Source organism: Dermacentor andersoni, chromosome 8 (assembly GCF_023375885.2).
Source record: "Dermacentor andersoni chromosome 8, qqDerAnde1_hic_scaffold, whole genome shotgun sequence".
Lineage (NCBI taxonomy): Eukaryota > Metazoa > Arthropoda > Arachnida > Ixodida > Ixodidae > Dermacentor > Dermacentor andersoni.
This window is the reverse complement of record NC_092821.1, coordinates 79591204-79610494: the sequence shown is the minus strand read 5'-3', so window position 1 is coordinate 79610494 and position 19291 is coordinate 79591204. Positions and strand designations below refer to the sequence as shown.

The window sequence follows — 19291 nt, the reverse complement described above, 5'->3', positions numbered from 1 at the left end:
TGTATGGCGAAATGGAACTCTCATAATAAGCACTTCGAACAGACTGCGTGGCGGTGACTGCAGTTGTCACACCGTGGCATGAGGAGAAGCGCGAGAGTAGAGCTAGGCTGCATACACGCATCATATATGATGCGTTTCAGTCGTCGTAGTGATGTGTGTCGCTACATTACTACAGCACTAATCGCATTATCGTTGACATCTGTCGTCAGATGAATTCTGCTGTGGTTTCACATGTATTTTTCACCTTGTTCGCTTTAAACGATCAATTCTCCTGTGTGAATATCAAGTTATCCTCATGAATAACATTTCTGTCAGACATCTGTGCTGGGCCTTTTGTATACAGTATAATTGTGCTAATGAATACTTTTCAGATCTCCTGTCTATTTGCGAAGCAAAGCATCATAATGGTGAAATTTTTTATCCTGGCATTTACAATTGCTGCGTGTCTTGCACTTGTTGTATCCCAGACTGACCAGCACTGCCCTTTGAGATTTACTGATGGTAAGTAAAATGTTTCATTGGATACTACGTGGCATATTTTAGCAAGTGAATAACAATTGTGACTTCTTACGCACGGGATATTCATATGAACTGAAGGCTTAAATATCAAACAGTAACAAATTGCATGTATGCGGACTGGTCTAGTTTTCCTGCTACTGCGCCTATTTTTGGGCTATTTGGTCCGTTGCATAATTTGAAGTTTTTATGCGAATATATATTTGCAGTAGAACCTAACGGTAATACTTGCTGCATACTTAGCTTAAGCCATCTTCTTGTTGTACTTGTTCATCTTTATTTTCCAAACATCTTAAAGAACCACCTCTAATATGTATGTGTACTGTCACGAAGCAAGTTGCCTCTGGAACACAATTTGCACTTTTAAAGCTTTGGCTTTTCTGAGCTGGAGAGGGACCCTTATTACGAGATAGGTTAACAAAGAAGCATGCAACATCGTGTCGATTACCTTCACGCTGTTTGTGCCTTTCGAAGGCAAAGACCTTGAAGGTACGTCCATTGGATTAAGCACACGTGATGACACGTGCGCTTTTATCAATGACAGGGCAGTTTGGTCATGGGGAAGCAAATGTTGGTTTCCTAGAACACCACCAGGTGTCGTTTCTCTCCACGCTTAACGAGAACCTCACACTGGCCTCACTAACAATAAGTGAAAAGCTAGGAAATAGACAGAGGGAGCTCGGCCTGCAGTTGGCTACCTAACATGCAGGACTGCAGAATAAAGGAAAAGTTCTTGGAGAATAATGATCAGTTAAATAGAAAACAAATTGGTGTGTATGCGGTAACAAAAACGCACAATAAGTACAAGATGCATCAATGACTGAAAATACCTTTTGAAAGGGGGCGACGAACTAAATCTGAAAAAAGGGAGGTGTAGTCGGGATGCTCGTACATAAGGGAGCTAAATGAGAAAAAGTAAATTCAAAATGTCAAAAGCATCTTTGTTTATCAGGCACAGTGAGTGGAAAAAAGACTTGTCTGGGCGTAACGTATTTGTAGACGGAGAAAGGTTACAAATAACAGAACCAAGAGTTAGTGGAATGCCTGAGTGATAATATTAAGGGTTTCGGGAATGATGTTGAAAGTATCCTGTTAGATGAGATGAACGCCCACGTACAGGATCTGGAGCCTTATAGCGCCAAATAATATTTCGAAGGTAACGCCAGATTTCTCTGAGCAACGTAGCCTCGTTATTTTAATTATGGCACCTAAATATAATGGCCAGACCACATCGGAAGCCGGAAATAGCCAGTGGACGATTGATTAATCTCGGATTAAATAATGTCTTTGTTGCAATTTGACACAAGTGGTCATCGGTGAGGAAGGGTATATAAACATAGGCATTGACTATAAACCTATAATTTTGAAAATGGAACATGTAGTTGGGCAATACAGCAATGAGCGAAGAATGGTCAGTCCAAATTTACACGCTGAACAATTAACAAAGGTAGTTACAGGACTCGATAAAGAACTTGGCAAATGGCCAAGCAAGGAGCTGGAATATGGCGAGCTGCTAATGTTGTGACGAGATAAATAAGGAAAGAGAAGCAAGATGTTCGTTCTAAAGGAAAAAAGGAAACCTAGAGATGATGGGACAGGGTGGTACGGTAGCCGATCGATGAACGACAGAAGAAGCACGAGATTATAGACAAGCGAAAAAACGTGCAGTTGCCGCAGTCTGAAATAGACAGAAAATGGGAGGTATAGCGGGAGAAAAAAAATCTGTTCAAATACTGGATCAAGCAAAGTTCGACGGTTAAAATGAATGTTGATTACCACAAATACGTGAGAAAATAAGCCCGTAGCTAGAATGTTTTGAAATCACATACACCTATAAGGCAGAAAGTCTGGAACGCTACAGCAATATATCCTAGACGAAGATGGAACTAAACTGCAGGGGAGGCTATCTGTGGACGGAAAGGTGACATTTTAGAATTGATATTGACATCATGCCCGAGCTTACGGCAATATCCGCAGTATGGTTGCCTTAGCTTAGATCGGCAGTCCGATGCCCCATGACCCAGTTTTTCACATACGAAGCATCGCATTGGAACTCTCTCGGATGAGCTTGCGTTTTTCTCCGTAGGGTTAATGCCTTCCGATCTCTGCCGAAACACTAACAAACTGGGCTGTCTCTGAGCCTCTAAGAAATTATCGGAAGCTTCGGCCATGTCATCTAGCTGGCGGTAGTTCTTCTCGCGCAGGAAGAGTACTAACCGATGATGACAGTTGTTCAGAAACTGCTCCGCCACCACTAGGTTGCGAAGTGCCAAATACTCCTTTTCGATTTTAGACATTTCCACCCATCGATCAAAGAAACTCAGCAGCCTAGTTGCGTATTCTTTTACAATTTCGCCATCTTGGGGTTTGATCTGTCGGAACTTCTCCCGGTAGCCTTCCGCCCTAAAACGAAAACGCTCGTGCAACGCCTACTTGGCTTTATCATAGTCAAGGGAGTCTTCCGGAGACAGACGTCCGATAACTTTCAGAGCTTCTCCGCTCAAGTATGAACTTAGAGCCGTGGCCCATTTGTCTTTGGGTCATTCTTGTCCGGCGGCAACGCCTTCGAAACTTTTTAAATAGGCATCCAAGTCGTCCCGGCTTTCATTGAATCCCGGTATCAGACTGTGAGGATTCACGCTGAATGGCGCACTCCATCCAGGCCCTCGGCCAGCTGTCCTTGCAGCATCCGTTGCCGCCAATTGAAGGCACAACTGAAGTGTTCGCTCCTCCAATTCTAGCTGTCGTTGGCTCGTCTCGCCACGATTGCCCTCAGCTTCCGCGACTCTTAGCCGTAACTGTAAATTCTTCTCCTTTAATACAAGCTCCTCCTTGCTAGCCTCGCGCTCCGCTGCCCGCTGTTCTCGCGCACGCGCTTCCTGTTCGTTTAACCATGCCCTCAACTCCGCACCTTCCAGCCCCATGCGTTCGGCTAAGGCTAACAGGGCTCGTGTGCTAGCCGTAGTTCCGAGCTGTTAGAATATAAAAGAAGTCCAAACGAACGGCTTTGTCCTGTCGCGGACGCCAATTTGTGATGCACAATTGGGGACAAAGCCGTTGGTTTCGAAAACACACACACAAACTTTTAATGAAACTAGAAAGAGGCTTAAGATAAATAGAAGGAAATAGAAAGCATAAAATAAACACTCAAACAGACATCACGGCTGTAAGAAACACACTTGGGGCTAGTATGACGTTAACTAGTGCGCGTGTCCGGGCTTGCCACGACGGCAGGGACGCATAACAGTCTCGACGTGGAGACACGGCGACAAGTTGATTAAAGAAGTTGCGCCGGTCTCACCAAAGGTCGGGGTATAGGATGGTTGACCGGGCGACCGAGGCGCGCCAGCTCTGGCTTGGATATAGAAGGTAGGCGGCTAGGCGGCATGAGTAGATGGCGGGGGCGTTCTCGACGGGCAGCTGGGCGTAGAACTCGGGCACGTAGCCCGACTGCTCTCGTACTGCCCACGGGCACAGAAGCTCGAACGCCGCCCTCGGGCAGCAGGTGCCACGACAGACGGGGCCGGCGTTCCGGCTGGGCAGCTGGGGCGTAGAACTCGGGCCCGTAGCCCGACTGCTCTCGTCCTGCCCACGGCACAGAAGCTCGCCGGCCTTGAGCAGCTGGCAGCACGTTCGGGTAGACTGGCGAGGCACAGGAACGGGTTGACAGGAGGCCGCGGTCGGGTGAAGTCCTAGTGGCTCGGGTCCGGAACCCGACGGCCCGTCTTCAACATCAGGTGCCGGTCCTGTCGTTTGTGTTCTTCTTCCTGAGTCCTGGTCTTCTGCGCCTTGCCTTTACTACTTCAACTCCCGGTCCGGTGGCCGACCTTTTCCTGGCTTCGATTCCTGGAACTCTCCCGGCGTCTCCCCCTTTCTGCCAGCGCGCCTCACCTTTTCTTCCGCTCTGGCCGATTAGTCATTTTCCGATTGGCTGCCTGACGCCCCGTGGTCTTTCAAACTGGTTGACATTTTACTCTTGTTTTTTTTTCTTGCGCCGCGCATTCACGTGCCGGGCGCTCTTCGGCGTCGTCGTTTTCCTCCAGCACAAAATTCGCCTAGGCGCGCGCACTCCTTGTCGTCTGCTTCTGTCCATCCCTACCACCGCACCATGTCGCGCACCACACACATCACAACATCACTGACAGGCCTGAAATCATAGGTTGCGCGTGGAAAGACTGTATGCTGTGAGTTCCTTTTTTACAATAAAGAGTGTGCAACAAGGAATGCCCCCATGCGGAACAGCAATCATTAGGTGAATGGTCCAGATAAAGCAATGCCCACTTTTAAGCGAAAACTTGGGTTAGACAGATAGCTTTCAACTCATATTTAGATGTACCCACGAATGTCAGTCGCGGAAAGGTCACGGAGAGGCCCGAATTGCCATGTCCTGTAGTACGCTTCCTCTAGGTTTAGAAATAGTAAAAGTAAAAACTACTTATGAATAAACGCATCTCTGATGTTTATTTCGATCAGAACAAGGTGGTCATTTCTTGATCTTCCGTCTCTGAAACAACATTGAAGGAGATTTAGTACGTTCTTACTTTATAGGAAACAGACGAGGCGCCGGTTTATTATTTTTCCAAACACGTTGCTTAGCTAGCTTCTTAGCGAAACTGCTCTTTACCTGCCGGCTAAGGGCGGGTCTATGCCTTTCTTTAGGTACCGGGATGGATATGGCTTCTTTCCACGACGATAGAATAAACCCAACCGCCCACATGGCATTGAAATTGAAATTGAAATTTAAGTTTATTCAAAATGTGAAAGTACACAGGAAATGTTGTACAGGACATCTGAATTCCTAGCTCAAGGCTAGTTGGGATCCATGCTAGTTATAATTCACAATTTTGACATAAATACGAAGAAGTATAAAGAAATCATTTATTCATAAACATTCATTTAAGACACAAGGCGGGGTACGTGTATTAGCTACGAGAAACCCACAGAAAGGAATTTGTATTTAGTAAATCATACACTGCAAGTGAAAAAGATACACATGAGTACACCATCCAGATGAAAACTATGCAGATAATAGTAGTGAGTGATAATGGGATTTCATTGATAGAGAAAAACATTTTGCTTGTTTTACTTCCGATGGTAAGCTGTTCCATAGGAGTGCTCCAGTGTTGCTTAACCTTCGCCTTCCAATATACATTATGCATTTTTGGCAAGAGAAAATTTCCCTTAAGTGCGCTGCGTGTATTGCTTCTGGAATGTAAAAAAATTGATACACTCAAAGGACAGATTGTGGTTATGCTGTTACAAGTATGCAATATAGTTTTAAGATTGAGTAATAACTTAAAAGGCAGTTTATTTAAACTTTGAAACAACGGCATTGATTTAGCATTGTAATCCGAAAACGACATAAATCGCAAGGCCCTTTTCTGAAGAAGTATAATGGGTTCAACATATGAAACATACCTGAGACCCCAAGATGCAATACAGTAGGATAGATGGCTATGGTATATGGTAAAGTAAATTGTTCTCAGAGTGGCAGGGTCGAAGTAATAACGGCTTTTGTACAGCATAAACCAAGCCTTGCTCAACCTTTTGCACAGGAATGCAATGTGAGGCTTCCAACGAAGCTGATGGTCCGTGACACCCAATATAGAATTGAACTCACCCGCTCAAGTATATTATGGTTTAGAGAAAACGAATGACAGTCTCTTAGTGGTGATTTCCATGAAGAAGTAGAGAATATATTTAGTTTTCTTGATACTCAGAATTAGCTTATTTGACGCGAACCACTGTTTAACACTCCGAAGTTCATTATTAGCCACTTGAAATGTTTTGTCCAAGTAGTCTAGCGCACAAAGTAGAACAGTGTCGTCTGCATAGATCACAGTAGAGAAGTTTTACAAGGCATCAGGAAGATCGTTTACAAATAAAGAAAAAAATATTGGCCCGAGTACTGAGCCTTGTGGGACCCCTGTAACAATGTCAGAAACGTCGGAGTTGGTATCTGCAATGGAAACTAGTTGTTTTCTGTTATTGAGATAGCTGCGGAAAAATTGAAGAGTTATACCTCGGCAACCATGGCATTCTAACTTATTTAGCAGTTTGTCATGATCCACAGTGTCAAACGCTTTTCTAACATCCAGAAATATGCTTTTTTTGGAAAGAGATAGGACTGTTTTCATGTTTTTACGTCATAGGTGGTTAATAATTTCGTACATGATGCGTTCGCCACCGCGAGCCCAGTTGTTGCAACAAGCAAGAAATTGTTTAAGTTCAGCTAAAATAAATAGGCATTTGTATGCCTCACTCCATGGACTTCTGTGCTTAAGAGGCTCTCCTCTTCGCATTCTTTGAACCTCAGAAATGTTTCTGTATAGTGCGATGTACTTCATAGGTATTCAAAGTGCTAGAATAAACAAGGCTATCAGGCTGGCTACTTACAAAGGGTAAAGAATGTGACTCCGGACTGATTACTTTATTTAACCTGTACAAGATTTGCTTCACCGGTATACGAATTTGTACTGGAGATGTACCTATCCCAACTTTCTCTCTTTGCACATCGACGTGTTCTGCTGCCTTATTTCACCTGTCTGAAATTAAGAAGGCTTTCGGCGTTGGATAATGCTGAAACAACCTCCTACCGTTGTTTTGATTTTTGCCTGCTGTCGGAAATTCGTCATTCCACCACGGGATGCGACGCTTATTAGCCAGTCTAATACTTTGCGTAATATATTTAGTTGCCGTGTCAAAAAAATATAGAGCATCAAAAAAATATTTGATGCTCTATGAGGCGATCTTTAAGGAACCTTGATTGTCCCACATACACGATACCGAAAAAAAGAAGAACCATGTATGCTAAGCCAGATAATCATTTGTTTATTCTGGTGCGGTGCTTTGCAGTGCAACGGTGGCATTCATTATTTCTAGTTATTTCTGAGGTTAAATTTAGTTTAGTTTTCGCGGTAAACAACACACTAATACGATACCTACCAGCAGCATGCCTAAATTTATGAGGCGGCATGAAAATGATTTGTGACAGAGTTTCGTTTGACGAAATGAATACAATGGTATTCAAGCACTTTCACCCTCGAAATAGTACACTTGCGCAGATATACAGCCCTACGAGCGGTACTGTGTCTTTGCGAATATGTCCTGGCCCTCCTCATCCTGGAAGCAATGGGGAATCCGACAGATATTGGAGCTTGATTAAAAAATTGCGCGAACAATTTGAATTTGAAGTGGGACTTCTAGTTTTGGCATGAGAGAGAAATAAAAGAAAGTAAACATGATGAGACGCATAGGAGCCATGTTGTTTCCCGCAAAAACTCGCATTTTCAGTGTGATGTGTGACAGGATGCATTGCGTTCGAGGAGCCTCCAGTTCCTCGTGCACCCTAGATTGGCTCATTTTCTCAGACTGCCTAAATCATAACAGTAAACCTCTCAGTTTGCTGTCTGATTGCTGGGGACAAATTTCTGACACACATTGCCGTGAATGCCAACAAAGATGAAGAGTTTAGAACCTGTCGAGCTGCTGATATCCCTAGCATCCTTTTGGTTATGGGGAACGACGGAAGTTTCTTTGTATCAGGGTCGTACCCGTGTACCTAAATTTATTCGTCAGGCTTGCTGGCCCTTATTTCACTCTCTTCCATACATAAAAATCAAGATGAAAAATTGCTAATTGAACATGATTAGTAAACTGAGGCTAAAATCGCTGAAGGGTCTCCTGGAGTTAAGTAGTTTAGCCACGGTAAAATTATTCTCGGATGAAAAGGTGCTCCAGTACCCTATTCTCGCGCCGCGCTGGGGCAATCTACCCACGACGCGAAGGCTCGGCGGGAGTACAACGTCACCTTATGCTGCTGGGTAGCTCATTTGCATGCAGAATCGCAGCTAGTCAAAATGGCTGCCACTTTTTCTCGAGTTGTGTGCGTTATTTTGATTTCACCAAGCCTGCAACAGCAATGTGTCAGCATTGACCGTAGCTGTCCATTACACGCTTCTGCAAGTTGCGGCGTCAGATAGCTCTGGCGCTTATTTAGCCTTAAGAATGACAGCATCGTTTTCTTCTTCGAGCTGCGCCAGGAAGACACATACCTGACGCAGTATGTTAGTGCCGATGTTTTCTTTGATCTTTCTTCAGCCAGTCTGATGCCATTTATTTTAAAAAGTAATGTACTGGCAAGCAGCCAGATCCATCTGTCTGGTGAACACGTGGTCGATACAATTAAGCATCCAAATTTGCACCTAGCAGGGGTCTCATCTCCTTGAATCCTGAGAGGCGCTGTTAATTTCTGGCGATTTTCTCTGAGGAGTTTACTTTCTCTCCTTTCTTTTGGAGTGCAGTGCCCTTGGAATCAACCCGCAATTTCGTACCTGCCCAGGTTTTGTGGCACCGAAATCGCGGCGTCATTGCGCATGACCATGATCAAATATAGGCTCCGACCGGGCGATGAAAAGCTTCCCATTTAAAACAACCCTATAGGTGAGATGCACGCTAGTATCGCAGAGCTTGAGCGGCTCACCAATTGATAGTTGGCCAACCCCTCGAAGGTTTGTCGTCTTATACACTTCAGATGAAGCTCTGCGGCATAGCGCTGCGGCTGTGGAGATCTACTAGGCGTAAAGTGTTCTTTTTCATCTCTGTCCGCAATTAGGAGCGATGTTGACGCATGCCTTGTGGGGTAGCGGCTCCGACAAAGTTCTAGTGGTTGAGGCACGTTCTCCCGCGATGCCTACCGCAAACCCCCCGAATCTCCTGCATAAACGACATGTATACGCGACGGATGCTCCTCTTAAAAAAATTGGACTTGTGACACGTGATCAAGGCTGTTGGCAAGGCGGGCTTCCTGGGACTGATGCAACGATTCGAACCTATCATGTTCCTCTTTCTTTTCATTGTTTCCGAACATCGCTGCGTGCTTACACGTTTCCTCAATTGCGAAAGTTCATGACATTGAGTACTGAACATCAAATCATATTTCTGAAAGTTATTACAAAGTTGATCAATGCGCTAAATAAGTCTTGACAGGAGAGCACAAGTTACTGTAAAAATTATTGGACTGTTTTGCATGGCTCAGCCTTACCATATTACATAAACGTTTTAAATCATATAACCTCAAGAATTCAGGGTTCTTACGTTACAAAACAGCCATTCGTTTAACAATATCATCATCATCAGCAGCAGAAGCAGCATATGTTATGTCCAATGCAGGACGAAGGCCTCTCCCTGCGATCTCCAATTACTCCTGTCCTGTGCAAACCAATTTTGATCACGCCGCCTAAACTTCTACCGCTCTCGACTGCGCTTCCCTTCTCTTGGTGCCCCTTCTGTAACCCTAATGTTCTACTGGTTATCTAACCTGCGCATTAGATGACCTGTCCAGCCCCTTTTTTTTCTTTTATTGACAATTACATTGGCTATGCGAGCTTTCTCTATGTTCCAAACCGCTTTGTATTTGTCTCTAAAAGTTATGCCTAGCATTCTTCGTTCAATCGTTCTTTGCGCGATCCTTAACTTGTTCTCAAGCCTGTTTGCGAGTTTCCAAAGCTCTGCTCCATATGTACGCACCGGTAAATGCAGTGGTAAATGCCCTGATTGTACACCTTCCTTTTCAGTGATATTGGAAGCTTCCAGTCAGGTGCGGACAATATCCGTCGGACGCGATCCAACGTATTTTTATTCTTCGATGAATTTCCTTCTCGTGATCATGGTTCCCTGTGATTATTTGACCTAGGTAAACGCACTCCTTCACAGACTCTAGAGGCTGACTGGCAACCCTTAACTCTTGTTTCCTTAAACGGCTATTCATCGTTATCTTTGTCTTCTGCGTATTAATTTTCAACCCCACTCTTGCACTTTTTCTGTTGAGGTCCTCACTCATGTGTTGTAACTTGTCTGCAGTATTGCTGAATAGAACAATGGCATCGGCAAGCCCAATGTTGCTGAGATATTCGCCGTCGATCCTTACTCCTAAGCCTTCCTTGTTTTATAGCTCGAATACTTCTTCCAAGCACGCAGTGAATAGCATTGGAGAGATTCTGTGTCCTTCTATGACCCCTTTGTTTATAGGTACCTTCCTAATTTTCTTGAGCAGAAGCAAGGTAGCAGTAGAACCTCTGTAGATATTTTCGATGATATTTACGTAGGCGGTCGGCACTGCTTGATTACGTAATGTCTCTATAACTGATGGTGTCTCTCTACGCCGTATTGCGGCACTCCGGATGAATTTTGACCACCAGGGGATGTTTAACGTGCTCCCAATGCGCAGGAAACCGGCGTTTTTCATTTAGGCTAACCGAAATTTGGTCGCCACGGCGGGGCTTTGATCTCGCTGCCTCGTGCTCAGAAGCACCACCCCACAGCCGCTAAGGCTCCGCGGCGGGTAAGACAGTCTCAGAAACACCAATATTGTCATTCCTTATGCATTGTAACTTCAGCAGAGAAAACAGTAAGTTTCTTGCGCTGCGACCACACAAATTTTATGACAGCGTCCCTCCAAAAGCTGTGATGCGATGTTGAGCAATAAAAGAATAATGTCTGGTCTTCGTCAGAAAGGTGTTAACTTCCATAAAAAGGGAATACGTGTGTCATCTTCTTCGGCCATGGAAAACACGAGGAAGACGGGAGATGGAAATTGAAGACGATGAGCGAAACGAGAACAAGTTGAAAAAAGGAGTCAACGTTTCGACAACTGCACTTGTGAAACGTTATCTCCCGCTTTCACCTTGTTTTCGTTCTGTTCTTCGAGCAGTGGAGTAAGCGACAGAAAGTAAGCACTATTGCTCAACCTGGTATGTTTGCTTGAAGCACCGATAATTGTCGTTGTGCCCATATTCTGATTCAGCTTACCAGTATTCATATTTTCAGATCTTCCTCACAACGCCTGGGCAACACGTGTACCATAATGCATTTGATACTATGCTAAATTCGGCAAAGTTCAACCGCGCTTCAAGGTTGATCATTTTGTCTTCACATTTATAGCAACACACAGAATAATTGACTGCTACAATTTTCTTTTTACGCAGGACGTTGTGAGTTTCTAGGTCGGATTGTTGGTCACGGCCAAACAATGCAATCTATCGATCCCTGCGTTTCCATCACGTGCGACGCAAATAGACGCACAGTTCTGCTTAAAGGGTAAGTTCTATTTCCCGACCACAGGGATTCCAGAATACTGTGTTCAGAACTATTTCCTTGCATTTCGGGATCAGGAAATATAAAGAAACTGTTATAAAAAGGTTCAATGCACTTCTAAGACAGTAATGTAATTCGAACTAGGTAATTAATCTTTAGCTCCTGCCAATATGAATAAGCCACACGTTATACGCTGAATAGGAGTAACTTGCCCAACAATATACTCTGCTTATCACTGCCGCTTCCATTCACCAATGGCAATTCGCATAAGAAAGCTGAACTAGTGACTGCAAAAATATGGGGTATGACATGCGCTACTTCTTCGCAGCCCCAATTATTTATCACATCAGTCCAGTGTCCCCAAGTTCATTATCATCGCCATCATCAGCCTATATTTAAGTCCACTAGAGGACGAAGGTGTCTCCCAGTGATTTACAACTGCCTCTGCTTTGGACTAGCTGATTCCAACTTGTGCCTGCAAATTTACTAATTTTATCATCACACCTAATTTTCTGACGTCCTGGACTGCGCTTGCCTGCTGCCACCCATTTCCCAACCCTAATATTCCCCCAGTGATCTATACTAGTCATTACATAGCCTACCCAGCTTCATTTTTCCCCCTAACGTCAACTAGAATATCAACTATCTTCGTTTTCTCTGTTAAACACAGCGTGGTTTTCCTCTCTCTTAAGGTTAGGCCCAACATTCTAAGTTCAATCGCAGTTTGCGCTGTCCATAACCTTTTCTCAAGCACCTTTGTTCACGTCCATGTTCCTGCTCCATCATAGCACTGGTAGACTGAAATGACTGTATACTTTTGGTTTGAGTGACAGTGGTAAACTCAGGATGAGGCAATGCCTGGCGTATGCATTCAAGCCCATTTTCGCTTTTCTACAAATTTCCTTCTCATTGTCAGGATCCCCCGCGAGTAATAGATGTAGATAAACGTAGCACTGCGCAGACACTGGAGGTTGACTGACAGTCATGAATTATTGTACTCTTGCCAGGATATTGAACAATATTTTTGCCTTCTGCATAATAACCTTCAACCCTACTTGTACACTCTCCCGTTTAAGGCCATCTATCATTTGCTGCAATCATGCCCGTGTTGCTGAACAATGCGATATCATCTGTAAACAGAAGATTATTGAACTATTGGCCGTTGATACTCACTTCTAAGTCTTCCCAGTGCTGCATCTTGAATAACTATTCTAAGCATGCCGTCAAAAGCATTGCAGAGGTAATGTGTCCTTGCGCGACCTCTTTCCTGATACGTAGTTTTCTACTGTTCTAGTCGAGAAACAAGGTAGCTGTGGAATTGTTGCAGATGTTTCCTAAAATTTGTGATAAAGGCTGTTAAGTTTTCTTTCGTGATGAAGAGTACATATATTAATTTGAAAATTTCACTGCTAAAAGAAAAGCCGAGAATACACTTCACGCATGACCTCTTGGAGGCATGAACACAAAACAAATATTGTTGGAACATTTAGGTTATTTAATTCATGCACCCATTTCATCCACAAGAAATCTTGTACAGAGTGAGCATTCTTACTAAGAAAGCAGCAACATACCAGTTGCCATATACACATATGTACTAAGTGCAGTCCAGATGCACTATTCAACCTGGAAAGATTAGCTTGTTTTATAGCATCAAAACCAGATGTCCATATGAGAGTGGCAAATACGCGCTGAAAACGTTAAATTACGATCCTGCAACGTCAATCACTTTTTATACATGAAAATGTTTTGTACTAGCAGCATGTTGCAAACCATCAGTTTTACGAGAAATCGAAAGGTCGTTCAGGGGCTGGATCCCTTCCTTTCCAACAACGAGCACTTGTGTACATTTAATGTATCGCCAAGACATCAGATCTTATTGTATAGCAAGGAGCGGCGCAAGTGTGAGCCGCCATGACTCGAACCTCATAGTTGAAAGCTTTAATTTTTATGCGCAACTGCAACAATTACAAATCACCTGCAGCAAACAGTTCACCTACATCACCTACGATTTAATGATCGGTTTATCGAAGAAAAAAGAAATGTCGTCCGCATGTGCTAGCACCTTAACGTCGTGTCCTAGCACGCTGTAACCATGTATGCTTTGAGATTCACTGTTGCGTAAGCGCAGGGGCTTAAAGTAAAGAGCCGACATAGGGCAGATAGCTGACAGAGGGCAGTCATGCTTGACGGAAGCTTAAGTCCATATAGGCTCCAATACATCTCCGTTTACAATGAAGTGGGTAGAACAATGAATGTAACATAGTGGCACACCTATGCAAGAGAAAATAGAAATGCGTAGGAAACACGAATAAATTTGTTTCTGAGTTCAATTTGAAGTACATCAAGTTTCTCAAAAATAGTTTGCGAAACATTTTTCTTCAAGCTACTCAGCGACCTCATCAAGCTACTCAATGAGCAGCTTTTAGTCTGGGGTCCATTTTTCCTTGGGGAAAATAAAAATGGTTTCTGATTCTGACTGTTATTTTGTATGGGCGTTATTTTTCTTAGAGCGTCCTTCTAGTCCATAAATTTATTGATCTCCATTTACAATGGACATTAAAAATGACAATTCATTTGAAAAATAATGGCAAACGTTTTATAGTCAACTTTTCATAACGTTATGGAACCGTTAGCACTTAGCGTAAAGTAGTTTTTCTCGATCTCAACTTCATGGCATCAAATTCGTGCATATTATTGAGGGACTGTCGGAAGATCGCGCTCTCGAAGCACAATGTGAAAATTCTCAATAAAATGGGGCAAAGACGGCATTTAAATGCCTTATAAAATTCGGCTTAACTTCCGTCAGGACCTGATATATTTGGTATAAGTTCGATTTCATGCTGAGCAGAAGGACCCCTTACGGCATAAAAGTAAAGAGATGAAATGCTTTTGAAGTTCAGCAGTATCAGCACGTAAATTATCGCTAAACTGTTCACTCTAGGTATCGTGAAATCGCTTCATATGAATATGTATACTTACTACCAAGAAGCCAATAAACTACATTTTCGAAACATTTCCGGCTTTGCGTGGCAGTGCTAAAGCCCCAAAACATGACGGGTTAGTTCTCTGAATATATTGCACGACTGTAGCACGAGCGATTTAGGGCATCTCTGTAATGTTATGAAGTGTCTCTTTAGCTCATATTTATTTCCGGCAAATTTTTTCCATGAATTCAACGACTACCTCAGATTCCAGCTCATAAAGGATAATAACGCCTACACAGCCACATTGTTTGTTAATTTATTTGATAAGGTAACCTCACAGAGATCAGTTCTATAGCGGCTGTGCACACCTTTTGCTTAAAGAGCCTCATGGAGCAAATAAAGGCGAATTATCAGTAGTACAAGTTGTAAAGCCATCGCACGCGTGAATGGTAAATTCCTTATCACTTATGAGCACGGATTTATGTTTTATGAGCACTCAATGCGGCCCAACCTAACATTGAAATTTTCACATAGCCTTATATATAACTATACAATGACTTGAAATAATTTTGGTTAAATAGAACAAGACTGCCCACTTGACAGGAGCAACACAGAAACGGAAGTTCTATTGAGACTTGCATGAGCGCTTCCTCGAATATGTGTGTCCGAACAATTTTGATGATCTGAGGTGCCAGATTCAAGAATGACAGAAGTTTCAGTAATCCGAGATAACATTTCACAACTGTTCGTGGGCATTACAAGGTTGTTCTCTTCGCAAACGGAAGTCAAACCTCGCATAAGCACAGGTTTTATATCACAGTCGAGCAAGGGAGCCACACTTGTCAAAACACATCTTTTGAAATTTCTCCCGTGCTCACCGGCATCGAGACCACGCCGCGCGTGTAGAGGGCCAAGCGCCAAAGGAGCCCAACTCTACATGTTTCGGCGTTGGCAATACGGTTTGTAGCTGCACAGTTTCAATGCTAATCCAATTAACGATGATATTCATCGTGAGATAAATTTTGCCAGACGTTTTAGAGGTGGAAGTATGTACGTTTCACTGGAGAAAGAAAGGCTGATCTTTACGAATGCAATTTATTAAGACATATGTGAGACTCTATTGCATATATATATGTGCATTTTGTGAAAATATGTGCGCCTTGCGTCAAAAAATACCATCGTACCGGATTTATTGTCGAAAATCAAAGATACTCGAACACGGCGAACGCAACGCATGAAGGCTAACATCGGTAGTCCCCCCTGTTGTGTGCTTTTTTACACCTTTGTCTCCTTTGATCTATTGCGTTGGCATGATATTTAACATCTTCCGTTGTCGGAAGTGCCACTCGTAGAGTTTCAGAGGGCAGAGTTCAACTACCCTCTTAAGTAAGTCCAGAGCCGTATTGTAGACAGAGTTTGCATTTTCTGTCAGTATCCGTTGGTTCCCTTAAAGACTTTAATAATTATCTGCACACAATATGAAAATGAAATGATTAGTTAGAACTGATAAGATTACAAATATTTATTACATGAATAGCTTCACTAAATTTCATTTCCGATACAGCTCAACTAGCCTGAAGAAAGATTTACATTTTCTGAGACGAGATCCTACGACAAAAAGATTTTTTTTTAATATCGTTAGGACACTGCTAAAAACCGTCACTGCGAAAGTGGTAGCGCTGAACATTAAGTACAATATCTAGTTCAAAAATGAATATATTGAGCATACATTGAATGCAAGATACATTGAGCTAGGAAACCGACTGGCGTCAAAACATATGAGCCTCAATCCAAAAACGATTAGCCTAAGCCTTCTGCTGAGACTACGGCCAACAAATACCCTTAAAAACGTGAACCCATCGCTCCTAAACTGCATTTGGAGATCACTGTTATTGCAGGAATACTCAGTGTTGTCTTGTGAAAACAAACACAATGCACGTATGCGCATTCTTTTCATACTTAGTGAATGTGTTCTGCGCAGATGTGGCATTTGGTGCATCTGTATTTGATCAGTAGTGTATTTTACATATACAGGTAACAATATTATCGCGCATGTTTTGCTATAGTGGTTCTTTTTATTTGTACTCTTTAAGTGCTGTTGCTGACACTTAACGTGGGTGAGTTCAAGATGTCGAATTATGAATTGGGTTTCCTTTATTTTGTGATATCATCTGTTGGTATACGGGTTGTGTACTATCATGTGATATTGTGCCATACATTTTTATGTCTCTCGGTGAAAAGGGGCAATGAATGATATATGTCGGAGCCAACATTTACTTATATATTGATATCCACAACACAATAAGAAAGCACGCGGCGGCTTTACGAATAGTCGCGTAAAATTTTTAAGTTACATTTTAATAAAGTAAGACTATGCTCTAAATTAAACTAGTCATTCCTTCCGGCAAGTCCTAACGCAACCTTTGGCAAAGGTATATCCGCGCAATACACAGGACAGACAGCAAGACAAAGCAGCACGAACGCTCTGTGTCCTTAATATTGTGCTATTTTATTTTAGACAATGGTCTAGCAACTGGCCTACGATTCTACGCTGCTGTAACGTGAAAATTGCTCACAAAAATCAACACGAATATGCATAACTACCGCAGTTGCACTAATGACACGCCAAAAAACAAATCTGCTTTTGTAATAAATGATGTCGATTCTACATAACTTTAAGGTCCAGCGGAAATCTTGGGACATGTAAATGACTGTGAACTCCGAAAACAATTTGAAAACCTTGTTGCCATACTGAATGTTTATTATTTTTTCAAGTTTATATAAGCAACAAAACTTTGTAATAAAGGCAACATTTTCACCACTATATTTATTTCGCTTCTTTACTGGATCTTATGCCAGAAGGGGGTCCCGAAAATCCAAAAAGGAAGTGGTTGAACGCATGTTAAATAATTTGCATAAAGCTTTTATTTTACACCAAATAATGTCACCTACGTTTAGGATACACGTATTTTCGCTAGCACTTATATATTCTCCGTCACTCAAGACCGTTACCGGATGTCAGTCCGGCTGTCTGGACCAAGAAGGCTGTCTGGCCAAAAGCAGGAGGCAAACGCCGCCATTAGTCATTAAGTTTTAAAGACATGCTGCTTTTGCCTCTTCGACTTTCGCGCTTCTACTGCTCCTTTTGCCGTCTTGCACGCCGCGCCGGGGTGTGGTTTATAACGCGTGTACCTTTAAAAATAACTTCGGGGGCGTCCGCACAACGCATTCTGGAACTCTCTGGGCATTACCACAGTCCCCTCTGGAAGGCTATAATTACACGTGAGCAACACGGAAAACCATTGCAGAAGATAAGCGCTTACTTTCGTACTTGCGCTCAACAGCCCAAAGTAGAGATAGAATGGGAGGCAGAATAGACAAACAATGTGTAACGCCAAAGCCGTGACGAAACGGCAGAATAACGACCTTGCACACGCCCGTGGCAGCTTGCATACGTGGGATTATCTCGGGAAAAAGAAAATGCACCATCAGAAAGCATGGTTCGTTGGGGGTCTCTTCTTTAAAAGAAATGTTTTTACTAGACATAGCGCTAGCTGGAAAAGAAATGGTCAATACTAATAATAGTAAATCAAGGCATGGTACGGCACATTTCTGCTATTCCAGAAAAACAAACAAAGTGCAAGCTCTTCCATGCCGAGAACTAACGCAGGGCGTGCAAGCAACGGGGGGTATAAATGACTATACGCAAGTGCTGGTCAAGTATCCACGTTGTCTCTACTCTGTAACACTGGGAAGCCGCGTTATGTGATGGAAGGCCGTGGGGCGAGCCAGCGCTGATCCGTAAGTCACTAGACCTAGAAGCAGCTTTTTCTCCTAACGCTCACATAAAATGAGTTGTGCATCTCGCCCACCGTATCATGCAACATGTGATGGAATTGCACTGCTAACCGTCCCGCAGGCTAAGGATAATGGCGCACAGCGATGCCTAGAGCGAACACGTCTCGCTATTCATTCTGTGTACTAGTTCGACAAACGCAAATGGTGCACGTAAGGGAACATTTAACACCACATCACCACTGTCGTATGCCGTCAAAATCTCCACGAAATGCCGTCAATTGAGACAAACAGCACCAAAAGTTTAGCTTACATTCCCAGAGAGTATGGAATCCACATACTTTATTGCGATAGCAATTGTATGGACACTTCATCCATATTTTTGAGCGCAGCTTTTTGGCACCCGTGCCCCCGTTTCGCGTAGCCGTTGGCCTTGTCGTAACCAAGATCATCATCATCGGCGCGCTGCTCTAGCTACGCGCGCTCCTGCTACAATCTCTCCCACCGGGCGCGAGTCTTGCTCCTTGTCCTCCAAAACCGGATCACGTGTTCTCGCCTAACCTCTCTTCCCCTTCCTCAGCGCAGCGCTACTGCGGTGACTCTCGCCACTACGGTCCACTCAGTCCTCGCTGTCCCTTCTCCCGCTGTCGCGGCACTGCCGCGGAGCTGGCGGCGGGCGCTCCTCGCCGCCTCGTTGGTGATTCACAGCTCTACGCTCCTTCGTCTCAGCGTCACATGGCTGTATGGCTCTCAGCCGTGTCTCTCTATTCGCAGTTTGACGGGCGCGTCCTTCAGTGGCATTTGTCGCCTCTGGAAGTGCTTGCGCCTGGCTGTCCTTCTCCCGCCTCTTCTCTTGCCCCATACCTCCCCTTACCTGGCGCAGTAACCCTGCGGTGACTCGAACGACAGTTATAGCATTTCGTCCTCTTATTTCTACTTCGCACCCAAACTTTGTGCGGCCA

At 43.6% G+C, this 19291-nt stretch overlaps 1 long non-coding RNA gene across 1 annotated transcript in view; it reads left to right on the top strand.

Moving 5' to 3' along the window:
* The first annotated feature begins 375 nt into the window (after positions 1 to 375).
* Positions 376 to 19291, top strand: part of LOC129382111 (uncharacterized) — a 28717-nt gene continuing 9801 nt past the window's right edge. Inside the window, exons 1-2 of the long non-coding RNA XR_008610183.1 lie at positions 376 to 501; positions 11502 to 11613. This is a non-coding gene — a long non-coding RNA (uncharacterized lncRNA). The remainder of the gene's footprint in view (positions 502 to 11501; positions 11614 to 19291) is intronic.